We start from the raw sequence: 12,178 nt of genomic DNA, 5'->3' as shown, positions 1-12,178 counted from the left end.
GCTATTTGGTTCATCTCCATCTTCTTGGTAAGGTCAGCCAGCTGCTGGGTAATGAGCTTATTTTGGGCCAACAGAGCATCTACATTGTTTAGCTCCATTACTCCTCTTGTGTTCCCTCTTTTGGAAGCATAGAAGTAGTTGTTCTCTGCTACTGTTTCAATAACATCTATGGCTTCCTCAATGGTCTTCTTCTTGTTCAAAGATCCTCTAGATGAATGGTCTACGGCCTTCTTTGACTCATAAGAGAGCCCTTCATAGAAAATGTGCAGCTGCACCCATTCGTTGAACATGTCAGGTGGACACCTCCTTGTTAAGTCCTTTAACCTCTCCCATGCTTCATATAGAGTCTCACCATCTTGTTGCCTGAAAGTTTGGACCTCAGCTCTCAGCCTATTGATTCGTTGAGGAGGGTAAAATCTTGCTAAGAATTTGTTCACCACGTCTTCCCAAGTTGTCAAGCTTTCCCTTGGGAAAGATTCCAGCCATTTGGCTGCCTTGTCCCTGAGTGAGAATGGAAATAAAAGCAGCCTATAGGCGTTAGGATGAACACCATTAGACTTCACTGTGTCATATATTCTCAAGAAGGTGGTTAAATGTTGATTGGGGTCTTCTTGAACACTTCCTCCAAACGAACAGTTGTTCTGAACAAGGGTGGTGAGCTGTGGTTTAAGTTCGAAGTTGTTGGCATGGATTGTTGGCTTTTGGATGCTACTTCCACAATTGCCTCGGTTTGGATTGATGTAAGAGCCCAAAACTCTTCTATCCTCCCCAGCATGATTTGCTCTACCTCCTCCCCCATGGTTGTGATCTTCTTCTTCATGATGATTTTCCATGTTGTCTTCCATGTGTGTTTCAAAGAATTCCTCTTCTTCCTCAGCACCAACCACTTTATTTCCTCTTGCCTCCCTCCTTAATCTAAGGAAGGTCCTCTCAGGTTCAGAATCGAAGGAAGTTGAAGCCCCACTTCTTCTCCCTATCATACAACCATCAAGTGCAAGCAAGAAAAGATAGGTGCAGAAAGTATTTGTGTCAGAATTACTGTTAGTTATGGGTGATGCAATATATCAAATAGTTAGTGGGTTAGCAAACAGAAATGAAAATAACAAAGAAGAACAAAAGTGTAGAGGGGGAAGGGAAGAAGTTTAACTAAAACAAAAAGTAAATCACTCAAACAGAAAATGAAATTCACACAACAAAAATGCTCAATCTAGTGATCTTCCAATTTAATCATTGTTGATGCACAATCAATCCCCGGCAACGGTGCCATAAACTTGATGCACGGAAAACTTGTCTCTCAACAAATCTCCCTTCGGCAAGTGTACCGAATTTGTCATCAAGTAAAAACTCACAATAGAGTGAAGTCGAATCCCACAGGGATTGATTGATCAAGCAGCTTTAATTAGAAGAATGTTCTAGTTGAGCAAATTCAGAATTTGGGTTGAGAGTTGCAGAAAATAAAATGGCGGGAATGTAAATAACAGAAAAGTAAATGCTAGAATTAAAGGACTGGAAGTAAATGACTGAAAATAAATTGCAGAATTGTAAATGGGAATGGGGGATTCGCTCATAAAAGTAAATGGCAGAAATTAAAGAGAATGGGTAAGATCAGAGATGGGGAGTTCATTGGGCTTAGGAGATGTTGCAATTCTCCGGATCAAGTTCATTTTCATCTCTTCCTCAATCAATGCACTCATTGATCTCCTTGGCAATCTTAAGTGATTGAATTACAATTTCTTGCAATTCAATCTCTCAAATCTTGATCAATAGCTAATTCCTTGGTCAATTGCTCATGAGAAGAGATGAAGTATGGTCACTGATTATACCACATGCATTTCCCAAATCAAGTATTGAGAGGGTTATAGTCACATACCCATCCAAACCCAATTTGGTCCAGCATGAGAAAGCATTTCTAGCTTGATCTCTTCATTCCTCTTTCAAGGTTCAAAAGAGATCCAAGTTTGAATAGCTTCTCTTCCAAGATAACTACTCAATTGGATGAAGATCGAAAGCTTTCTAGTAAAATCAAGAGAAAAGATAAAAGAAGAATAATGAAAATTAGTATTGATCCATCAAATTACAACAGAGCTCCCTAACCCAATGAAAGGGGTTTAGTTGTTCATAGCTCTTGAAAATGAAAACAAAGATGGAGAATACATCATAAAACTAGAAAATGCAGAGAAAGTAAAATACAGAGAGTAGTTCTCTTTTTCCAGCCTCCGGAACTCCTTTTACAATTCAAAGCTACTCCTATATATACTACTCTTCTCAGCTTCTAGTTTGCTCTTCAAGTCTTGGGCCTTTGGATCTTGAGTTTGAAGCAGTTTTTTTCTTCATTTGGGCTTGGCTTTACTTGTAGAGAGAAAGTGCTAAGTGGGCAGAGACTTCAGCTCAGGGTGTTAGGGGTGTTAACATTTATTGAAAGTATAAGTTCGAGAACGTTAGTGACACTTAACATTTTCACTAACGTTCCAATGTATCCCTTTGCCTCACGTTAGAGCCCACGTTAACTATGTTAACGTGGCTTCTAACGTGGCCTTGCCAAACTTCGAGAACGTTAGTGACACTCAACATTGTCAGTAATGTTCCAGTGTGCCCCTTTTTGCTTCACGTTAAAGCTCCACGTTAACTAGGTTAATGTGGCTTCTAACGTGGCCTTGCCAACCTTCGAGAACGTTAGTGACACTCAACATTATCACTAACGTTCCAATGTGCCCCTAGATCTCACGTTAGAAGCCACGTTAACTAGGTTAACGTGGCTTCGAACGTGGCCATTCTTAGCCATCCCAACGTTAGTGACAATGTTGAGTGTCACTAACGTTGGCTCATCATTCATTCCTCATCGTTAGCTTCCACGTTAACTAAGTTAACATGGCTCCTTGGGGGGTTGTGTGGTTGCTTCCAACGTTAGTGACAATGTTGAGTGTCACAAACGTTGGCGACAACTCTCACTTCTTACGTTAGCTCCCACGTTAACCAAGTTAACGTGGGAGTTAACGTGGTGTGTTGCATCCTAAGGCCAACGTTAGTGACAATGTTGAATGTCACTAACGTTGGCTTCTCTTCCCCCTTTAACGTTAGAGGCCACGTTAACTAGGTTAACGTGGGCTCTAACGTGGCCACTCATGAGTGTTTGCCAACGTTAGTGACAATGTTAAGTGTCACTAACGTTGGCTCAACTTCCCTTTTCCACGTTAGAGTTCACGTTAACTTAGTTAACGTGACTCTTAACGTGGGCAATGATGGCTATGAGAGTGTCATTGGCAATCACTTTTCTCATTAACCTTGCAAGTTTCCTCCCTTTCCTTGCTTCCTTTGGTCCTGAAATCAAGCAATAGAGTGCATCAAAGTTCTAGTCCAAGTCATGGGCAATGCAACATAAAATTTGTCACTAAACTTATGCAAAATCCTCATGAAATAATGTAAAACACACAATGTATGCTTGAGTCAAGGTGTAAGTGAATATCTACCCAAAACTAGCTTATTTCCTAAGGAAATGCATGAAACTAACCTAAAAATAGTAAAAACAAGGTCAGTGAAACTGGCCAAGATGCCCTGGCATCACAACACCAAACTTAAAGCTTGCTTGTCCCTAAGCAAGTACTGGAACAAGAGAATGATGAATGGAATATCCAGAGGAATGAGTCATTCTTGTGGAAGTCATGTTACTGATTTTATGGTGGTTTCATGCATAGAATTTGAAGAAGAAGAATTTTGCTTATGCTTATGCTTATGCTTAAGCTTTTACCACACCAAACTTAGAATTTTGCTCGCCCTCGAGCAAGAAAAGAAAGAATAGATGAAGAAGAAGAAGAAATGGAGGAGATGGAGAGGGAGATGTGTTTCGGTCAAGAAGGGGAAGAGAGGGTTTTGTTGTGTGAATTTGAAGAAGAATGGAGGGCCATATATAGGGAAGGGAGGGGGGTAAGGTTTCGGCCATATAGGGTGGGTTTGGGTGGGAAATTGATTTTGAATTTTGAAGGTAGGTGGTGTTTATGAGGTAGGTTTATGGGAAAGAGTGGGTAGATGTGAGTGGTGAAGTGGTGATAGGAAAGAGAGATTGAGGTGATTGGTGAAGAGTTTTGGGGAAGAGTGTTTATGGGATTGTGTGAAAGAGGGGTGAGAAGAAGTGAGTGGAGGTAGGTGGGGATCCTGTGGGGTCCACAGATCTTGAGGTGATCCTGTGGGGTCCACAAATCCTGAGGTGTTCAAGGATTTACAAACTTGCACCCAATTAGGCATGCAAAATGCCCTTGCACACAACTCTGGGCGTTCAGCGCCAGATTGGTGCTTGTTCTGGGCGTTGAACGCCCATTTGTTGCCCATTTCTGGCGTTGAACGCCAGAACCATGCTTGTTCTGGGCGTTCAGCGCCAGCTCTTCTCCAGGGTGCAATTCTGGCGTTCAAACGCCTAGATGCTGCCCATTTTGGGCGTTCAGTGCCAGAACCATGCTCTGTTCTGGCGTTGAACACTAGCCAGATGCATCTTACTGGCGTTTAAATGCCAGTAAGGTCTCCCTCCAGGGTGTGATTTTTTCTTCTGCTGTTTTTGATTCCGTTTTCAATTTTTATATTTATTTTGTGAATCCACATGATCATGAACCTAATAAAACATGAAAAACAATAAAAATAGAAATTAGATAAAAATTAGGTTGCCTCCCAACAAGCGCTTCTTTAATGTCAATAGCCTGACAGTGGGCTCTCATGGAGCCTCACAGATGTTCAGAGCATTATTGAGACTCTCCAACACCAAACTTAGAGTTTGGGTATGGGAGTTCAACACCAAACTTAGAGTTTGGTTGTGGCCTCCCAACACCAAACTTAGAGTTTGACTGTGGGGGCTCTGGTTGACTCTGCAATGAGAGAAGCTTACTATGTTTTCTCTCCATGGGTACAGAGAGAGATCCTTGAGTTTTAAACACAAGGTTGTCCTCATTTAATTGAAGGATCAATTCTCCTCTGTCCACATCAATCACAGCTCTTGCTGTGGCTAGGAAGGGTCTTCCAAGGATGATGAATTCATCCTCATCCTTCCCAGTATCTAGGACTATGAAATCAACAGGGATGTAAAGGCCTTCAACCTTTACTAACACGTCCTCTACTTGTCCATAAGCCTGTTTTCTTGAATTGTCTGCCATCTCTAATGAGATTTTAGTGGCTTGCACCCCATAGATTCCCATTTTCTCTATTATAGAGAGGGGCATGAGGTTTATCCCTGAACCAAGGTCACACAGAGCCTTTTCAAAGGTCATGATGCCTGTGGTACAAGGTATTAAGAACTTTCCAGGATCTTGTTTCTTGTGAGGCAATCTCAGTTGATCCAGATCACTTAGTTCATTGGTGAACAAGGGAGGTTCATCTTCCCAAGTCTCAATACCAAATAATTTGGCATTCAGCTTCATGATTGCTCCAAGGTACTTGGCAACTTGCTCTTCAGTAACATCCTCATTCTCTTCAGAAGAGGAATACTCATCAGAGCTCATGAATGGCATAAGGAGGTTCAATGGAATCTCTATGGTCTCTAGATGAGTCTCAGATTCTTTTGGTTCCTCAGAGGGAAACTCCTTATTGATCACTGGACGTCCCAGGAGGTCTTCCTCCTTGGAATTCACGTCCTCTCCTTCCTTCACAGGTTTGGCCATGGTGATTAATTCAATGGCCTTGCACTCTCCTTTTGGATTTTCTTCTGTATTGCTTAGGAGACTACTAGGAGGGATTTCAGTGATCCTTTTACTCAGCTGGCCCACTTGTGCCTCCAAATTTCTAATGGATGACCTTGTTTCATTCATGAAACTCACAGTGGCCTTAGATAGATCAGAGACTAAGTTTGCTAAATTAGAGGTATTTTGTTCAGAGTTCTCTGTCTGTTGCTGAGTGGATGATGGAAAAGGTTTACTATTGTTAAACCTGTTTCTTCCACCATTATTAAAGCCTTGTTGAGGCTTTTGTTGATCCTTCCATGAGAAATTTGGATGATTTCTCCATGATGAATTATGTGTTTCCATAGGGTTCACCCATATAATTTACCTCTGCTATTGCAGGGTTTTCAGGATCATAAGCTTCTTCTTCAGAAGATGCCTCTTGAGTACTGTTGGATGCAGCTTGCCTTCCATTCAGACTCTGAGAAATCATATTGACTTGCTGAGTCAATATTTTGTTCTGAGCCAATATGGCATTCAAAGTATCAATTTCAAGAACTCCCTTCTTCATAGGCGTCCCATTACTCACAGGATTCCTCTCAGAAGTGTACATGAACTGGTTATTAGCAACCATGTCAATGAGTTCTTGACCTTCTGCAGGCATTTTTCTTTAGGTGAATGGATCCACCTGCATAGGTATCCAATGACATTTTGGCTAATTCAGACAGACCATCATAGAATATGTCCAGGATGGTCCATTCTGAAAGCATGTCAGAAGGACACTTTTTGGTCAGTTGCTTGTATCTTTCCTAAGCTTCATAGAGGGATTCACCTTCTTTCTGTCTGAAGGTTTGAACATCCACTCTAAGCTTGCTCAGCTTTTGAGGAGGAAAGAACTTGGCTAAGAAAGTCGTGACCAGCTTGTCCCAAGAGTTCAGGATATCTTTGGGTTGAGAGTCCAACCATATTCTAGCTCTGTCTCTCACAGCAAAAGGGAAAAGCATGAGCCTGTAGACTTCAGGATCTACTCTATTAGTCTTAACAGTATCACATATCTGCAAGAATTCAGTTAAGAACTGAAAAGGATCTTCAGATGGAAGTCCATGAAACTTGCAGTTCTGCTACATCAGAGAAACTAGCTGAGGTTTCAGCTCAAAGTTGTTTGCTCCAATGGCAGGAATGGAGATGCTTCTTCCATGTAAATTGGAATTAGGTGTAGTAAAGTCACCAAGCATTCTCCTTGCATTATTGTTGTTGGGTTCGGCTACCATCTCCTTTATTTGTTCGAAATTTTCAATAAGGTTGTCTTTGGATTGTTGTAATTTAGCTTCTCTTAGTTTCCTCTTCAGAGTCCTTTCAGGTTCTGGATCAGCTTCAACAAGAATGCCTTTTTCCTTGTTCCTGCTCATAAGAAAGAGAAGAGAACAAGAAAAGAAGAGGAATCCTCTATGTCACAGTAATGAGGTTCCTTATTGTTAGTAGAAGAAGAAAAGGAATAGGGGTGAAGAAGAATGAAGAATCCAAATACAAGGGTAAGGATAGGAGCAGTGATGTGAGATGAAGAGAAGTGTTAGTAGATGAATAAATAATTAGAAGGAGATGAGGGAGAAAGATTTTCGAAATTTATTTTTGAAAAAGAGTTAGTGATTTTCGAAAATAGTTTTTGAAAAAGGTTAGTAATTTTTCGAAAATTAAAATAAAAAATTAAAATAATTAGTCAATTAAAAAAAAGAAATTTTGAAAAAAGGGGAAGATATTTTCGAAAATTAGAGAGAGAGAGTTAGTTAGGTAGTTTTGAAAAAGATAAGAAACAAACAAAAAGTTAGTTAGTTAGTTGAAACAAATTTTGAAAAGATAAGAAGTTAGGAAGTTAGAAAAGATATTTTGAAATCAAATTTTTGAAAAAGATAAGATAAGAAGATATTTTTGAAAAGATATGATTGAAATTAGTTTTTGAAAAAGATTTGATTTTTAAAATCATAATTAATGACTTGATTCACAAGAAATCACAAGATATGATTCTAGAACTCAAAGTTTGAATCTTTCTTAACAAGCAAGTAACAAACTTGAAATTTTTGAATCAAAACATTAATTGTTATTGTTATTTTCGAAAATTTGATATAAAAATAAGAAAAAGATTTTTGAAAAATATTTTTAAAATTTTCGAAAATAACTAAGAAAAATGAAAAAGATTTTATTTTTGAAAAAGATTTTGAAAAAGATATGATTTTTAAATTGAAAATTTGATTTGACTCATGAGAAACAACTAGATTTTTAAAAATTTTTGAAAGAGTCAAATCTAATTTTTGAAATTTTGAGAGAGAAAAAGGGAAAGATATTTTTTTTATTTTTAAATTTTTAATGATGAGAGAGAAAAACATGAAAAAGACTCAATGCATGAAAATTTTGGATCAAAACAATGAATGCATGCAAGAATGCTATGAATGTCAAGATGAACACCAAGAACACTATGAAAATCATGGTGAACATTAAGAACATATTTTTGAAAATTTTTATATGCAAAGAAAACATGCAAGACACCAAACTTAGAAATCTTTCATGTTTAGACTCTATGGATGCAAAAATGCACATGAAAAACAAGAAAAGATGCAAAACAAGAAAATATGAAGATCAAACAAGAGGACTTACCAAGAACAACTTGAAGATCATGAAGAACACTATGAATGTATGAGTTTTTCGAAAATTTTATGCAAATTTTAAAACATGCAATTGACACCAAACTTATAACATGACACATGACTCAAACAAGAAACACAAAAATATTTTTTTGATTTTTATGATTTTATGATTTTTTTGTATTTTCTTTTAATTTTTTCGAAAATCATTTGAAAAAGAAAAATAAGGATTCCAAAATTTTTAATATGAATTCCAGGAATCTTATGCTCTTTAATCTAAAGCTCCAATCAAAGGGTCAGGCATGGCTTAATAGCCAGCCAAGCTTTAGTATGTAACTCAGACATGACACGCCTGACATACCCTATCCAGAAGAATTAGATATGGCTTTACAGCCAGCCAGGCTTCAACATGCTTCATGAAACACTAGAATTCATTCTTAAAAATTCTGAAGAAAAATATATTTTTGAAAACATTTTATTTTAGAATTTTTTTCGAAAACAAAGGAGAAATTTTTGAAAGATTTTTAAAAAATTTTTGAAAATAAAACAAAAAGAAAGTTACCCAATCTGAGCAACAGGATGAACCGTCAGTTGTCCAAACTCGAACAATGCCCGGCAACGGCGCCAAAAACTTGGTGCACGAAATTGTGATCATCAATGGCGCCATCAACATGGTACGCTCAATTGTAATCTCAACTCTTTATCACAACTTCGCACAACTAACCAGCAAGTGCACTGGTCGTCCAAGTAATAAACCTTACGTGAGTAAGGGTCGATCCCACGGAGATTGTTGGTATGAAGCAAGCTATGGTCATCTTGTAAATCTCAGACAGGCGGATATCAAAAGGTTATGGAGTTTTCGAAATTAAATAATAAGTAAACATAAAATAGGGATAGAGATACTTATGTAAATCCTTGGTGAGAATTTCGGATAAGCGTATAGAGATGCTTTCGTTCCTCTGAATCTCTGCTTTCCCGCTGTCTTCATCCAATCAGTCTTACTCCTTTCCATGGCTGGCTTTATGTAAGGACATCACCGTTGTCAATGGCTACTTTTAATCCTCTCTGAAAAATGGTCCGATGCTTTGTCACTACATGGCTAATCGTCTGGAGGCATCACCCTTGTCAATGGCTGCATCCCATCCTCTTGTGAAAATGGTCCAAATGCTCTGTCACAGCACGGCTAATCATCTGAGGTTCTCGATCATACTGAAATAGGATTCACCCTCCTTTTGCGTCTGTCACTACGCCCAGCACTCGCGAGTTTGAAGTCCGTCACAGTCATTCAATCCTAGAGTCCTACTCGGAATACCACAGACAAGGTTTAGACTTTCCGGACTCTCATGAATGCCGCCATCAGTCTAGCTTATACCACGAAGATTCTGATTAAGAGATCCAAGAGATACTCATTCAATCTAAAGTAGAACAGAAGTGGTTGTCAGGCACGCGCTCATAGGGAATGATGATGATTGTCACATTCATCACATTCAGGTTGAAGTGCGAATGAATATCTTAGAAGTGGAATAAGTTGAATTGAATAGAAAAACAGTAGTATTTTGCATTAATCTTTGAGGAACAGCAGAGCTCCACACCTTAATCCATGGAGTGTAGAAACTCTACCGTTAAAAATACATAAGTGAAAGGTTCAGGCATGGCCGAATGGCCATCCCTCAAAACGTGATCAAAGATGATCCGTAGATCATAAAATGTTTAATACAATAGTAAAAAGTCCTATTTATAATAAACTAGCTACTAGGGTTTACAGAAGTAAGTAATTGATGCATAAATCCACTTCTGGGGCCCACTTGGTGTGTGCTTGGGCTGAGCTTGGATGTTACACGTGCAGAGGCTCTTTCTAGAGTTGAACGCCAGGTTGTAACGTATTTCTGGTGTTCAACTCTGGTTCGTGACGTGATTCTGGCATTTAACTCCAGACTGCAGCGTAGAACTGGCGTTCAACGCCGTTTTGCGTCTTCTAAACTCGGCCAAAGATTTTTAGTTAGATTTGAATTTTGGTTAGTTTAGAGTGTTTACAGGTTAGGAGAGTGTTTAATTCTGTTTTTAGGCTTCTCTAAAAAAAAAGGCAATCCACAAGTAAGCTTGGACGACGAGCACGCATCGTATGCTTATGTTTGAAATCCTGGTACAAAAGCCAGAGAGTTGTGCTGGTGGGGTGCCAAAACTGTGCGTCTAGCACAAATTCCACCCCACGTGTACGCGTGACCCATGCATACGTGTCATCTCCATTTTTCCCATGTCACGCATACACGTGACCTACGCGTACGCGTGACCCCTGCCCTGTTTACACACCTTTCTTTTCTTCTCTTCTTTTCATTTCTTTTCTTCTTCTCTCTTATTTTCTTTTATTTCACTCCTCCAACTATCAGTCACCATCCACCATCTTCTCCTTTAGTTAGTTAGTTAGTTAGTTTCTTCAATTTTCTATTTTGGTGCTAAGTGTTGGATTATTGATTTAATTTGCTGATTTTGATGTTAATTGCTGCTGATTACCTATGAGATGCTATCCTAGCATCATTGATTTTAATATTCATTGTTGGAATCTTTATTGAGGTTATAATTTGTTACTTGGTTTTGAGTTCTTCATGCTTAATTTTTTGTTGGAATCTTTGACTAAGCGATTTTTTGATGTTGGGTGTTGTGCATTTATCTTAATGCATTATGTTGCTTGATCATATGCATCTATATGTTATGCTTATGCCTTAAGGACATGTTGACCCTCAATTGTTTAACTATGTGCTCTACACATACGTGAAACTAGTTATTTTGGCATAATGCACCAATTGTGAATTTGGATAGTAAGCTTACCTAGTGACATCTTTTTGAAATTGTCAAGCTATACGGACCTTGCTTGCTATGTGATTGATTTTACCTCTAGTCTCTTTTACTACTTTGCATAGCAACCATATGTCCTATTTTATGTCCATTAGGTGATGGGAACCAAAATTCAAAGTGTATTGTCATTAGTTGATGTGTGATTTTCATTGTTCCTTTATCATTAAAGTCTCCTTGCACATTAACCAATGTCCCTTCATCTTCCATTTCACAATTGTTTGATTATCACTTGAATGCTTTCATGCTTCTTTATGACTTGTTTGTTGGTCTTAACTTACAAGTTTCCTTTGAAGCATCTCAAGCACACTAGAATGAGTGAAGTGCATGTTCCTTTTGTGTAACTGTGGCATAGCTTTTTATGTTAGTGTGTGTTCTAAACCACGCGCAACTTAGAATGCACATTTACTTTAATCCATGTCACACATTTGGTCACTCACTTCATTCTAGTGATTATTACCTCATTCCAACAAAATATGCTTCCTTGCTTTTGCATTTACTTAATTTCTTAACTGGTTTTCTATTTTTCATGGAGGATGCACCATAACCAACAAGGGAAGCGATAGAAAGAACATGCAGCAACCGGTTGATCCACCAGCTGAAAGTGGCAATCCGAAAAGTCACCATATCACCATTTTTGAATACATCGAAGACGGTGTAAATATTTAAGTGTGGGGAAGTCGTCCAACCGAAACTGTCATTTTTGGGTGACAAAATTCTAATCCTAACACTTCAACATTTTATTTTCTGTTTATTATTAGGCTTTTTAGAATTTTTAGATGCATTTTCTAGGTTTACATATATGTATAATAAGCTTAGTTAAAATAATGAAATTCTCCAAGAAAAAATTCTTAATAGGGCTTAAGTTAATCAATGCATATGTAATAATAACAATGCATATGTGTTGTGATAAAAAAGAGAATGCATGAGTGTGTGAAAAAGTGAAGAATGGGTAGTTAGGTTTTTATTTGAATTGTATAGGTTGTAGGTTAGGTGAGAGCTTAAGTTAATCAAAGATTCAAATTTCAAGCTCACATAGCCATATATAACCTCACC

At 38.3% G+C, this 12,178-nt stretch overlaps 1 non-coding gene across 1 annotated transcript; it reads left to right on the top strand.

Moving 5' to 3' along the window:
- Window positions 1-288: 288 nt before the first annotated feature.
- LOC148580948 (small nucleolar RNA R71) lies at window positions 289-392 on the top strand. The gene has a single exon (XR_015899625.1). It is a non-coding gene; the product is annotated as a small nucleolar RNA R71 (small nucleolar RNA).
- Window positions 393-12,178: the final 11,786 nt, after the last annotated feature.

This window comes from Arachis ipaensis, chromosome B10 (genome assembly GCF_059453495.1).
Source record: "Arachis ipaensis isolate K30076 ecotype BB chromosome B10, ASM5945349v1, whole genome shotgun sequence".
Classification (NCBI taxonomy): Eukaryota; Viridiplantae; Streptophyta; class Magnoliopsida; order Fabales; family Fabaceae; genus Arachis; species Arachis ipaensis.
The sequence above is the reverse complement of the archived record's forward strand: the minus strand, read 5'-3'. Positions and strand labels throughout refer to the sequence as shown.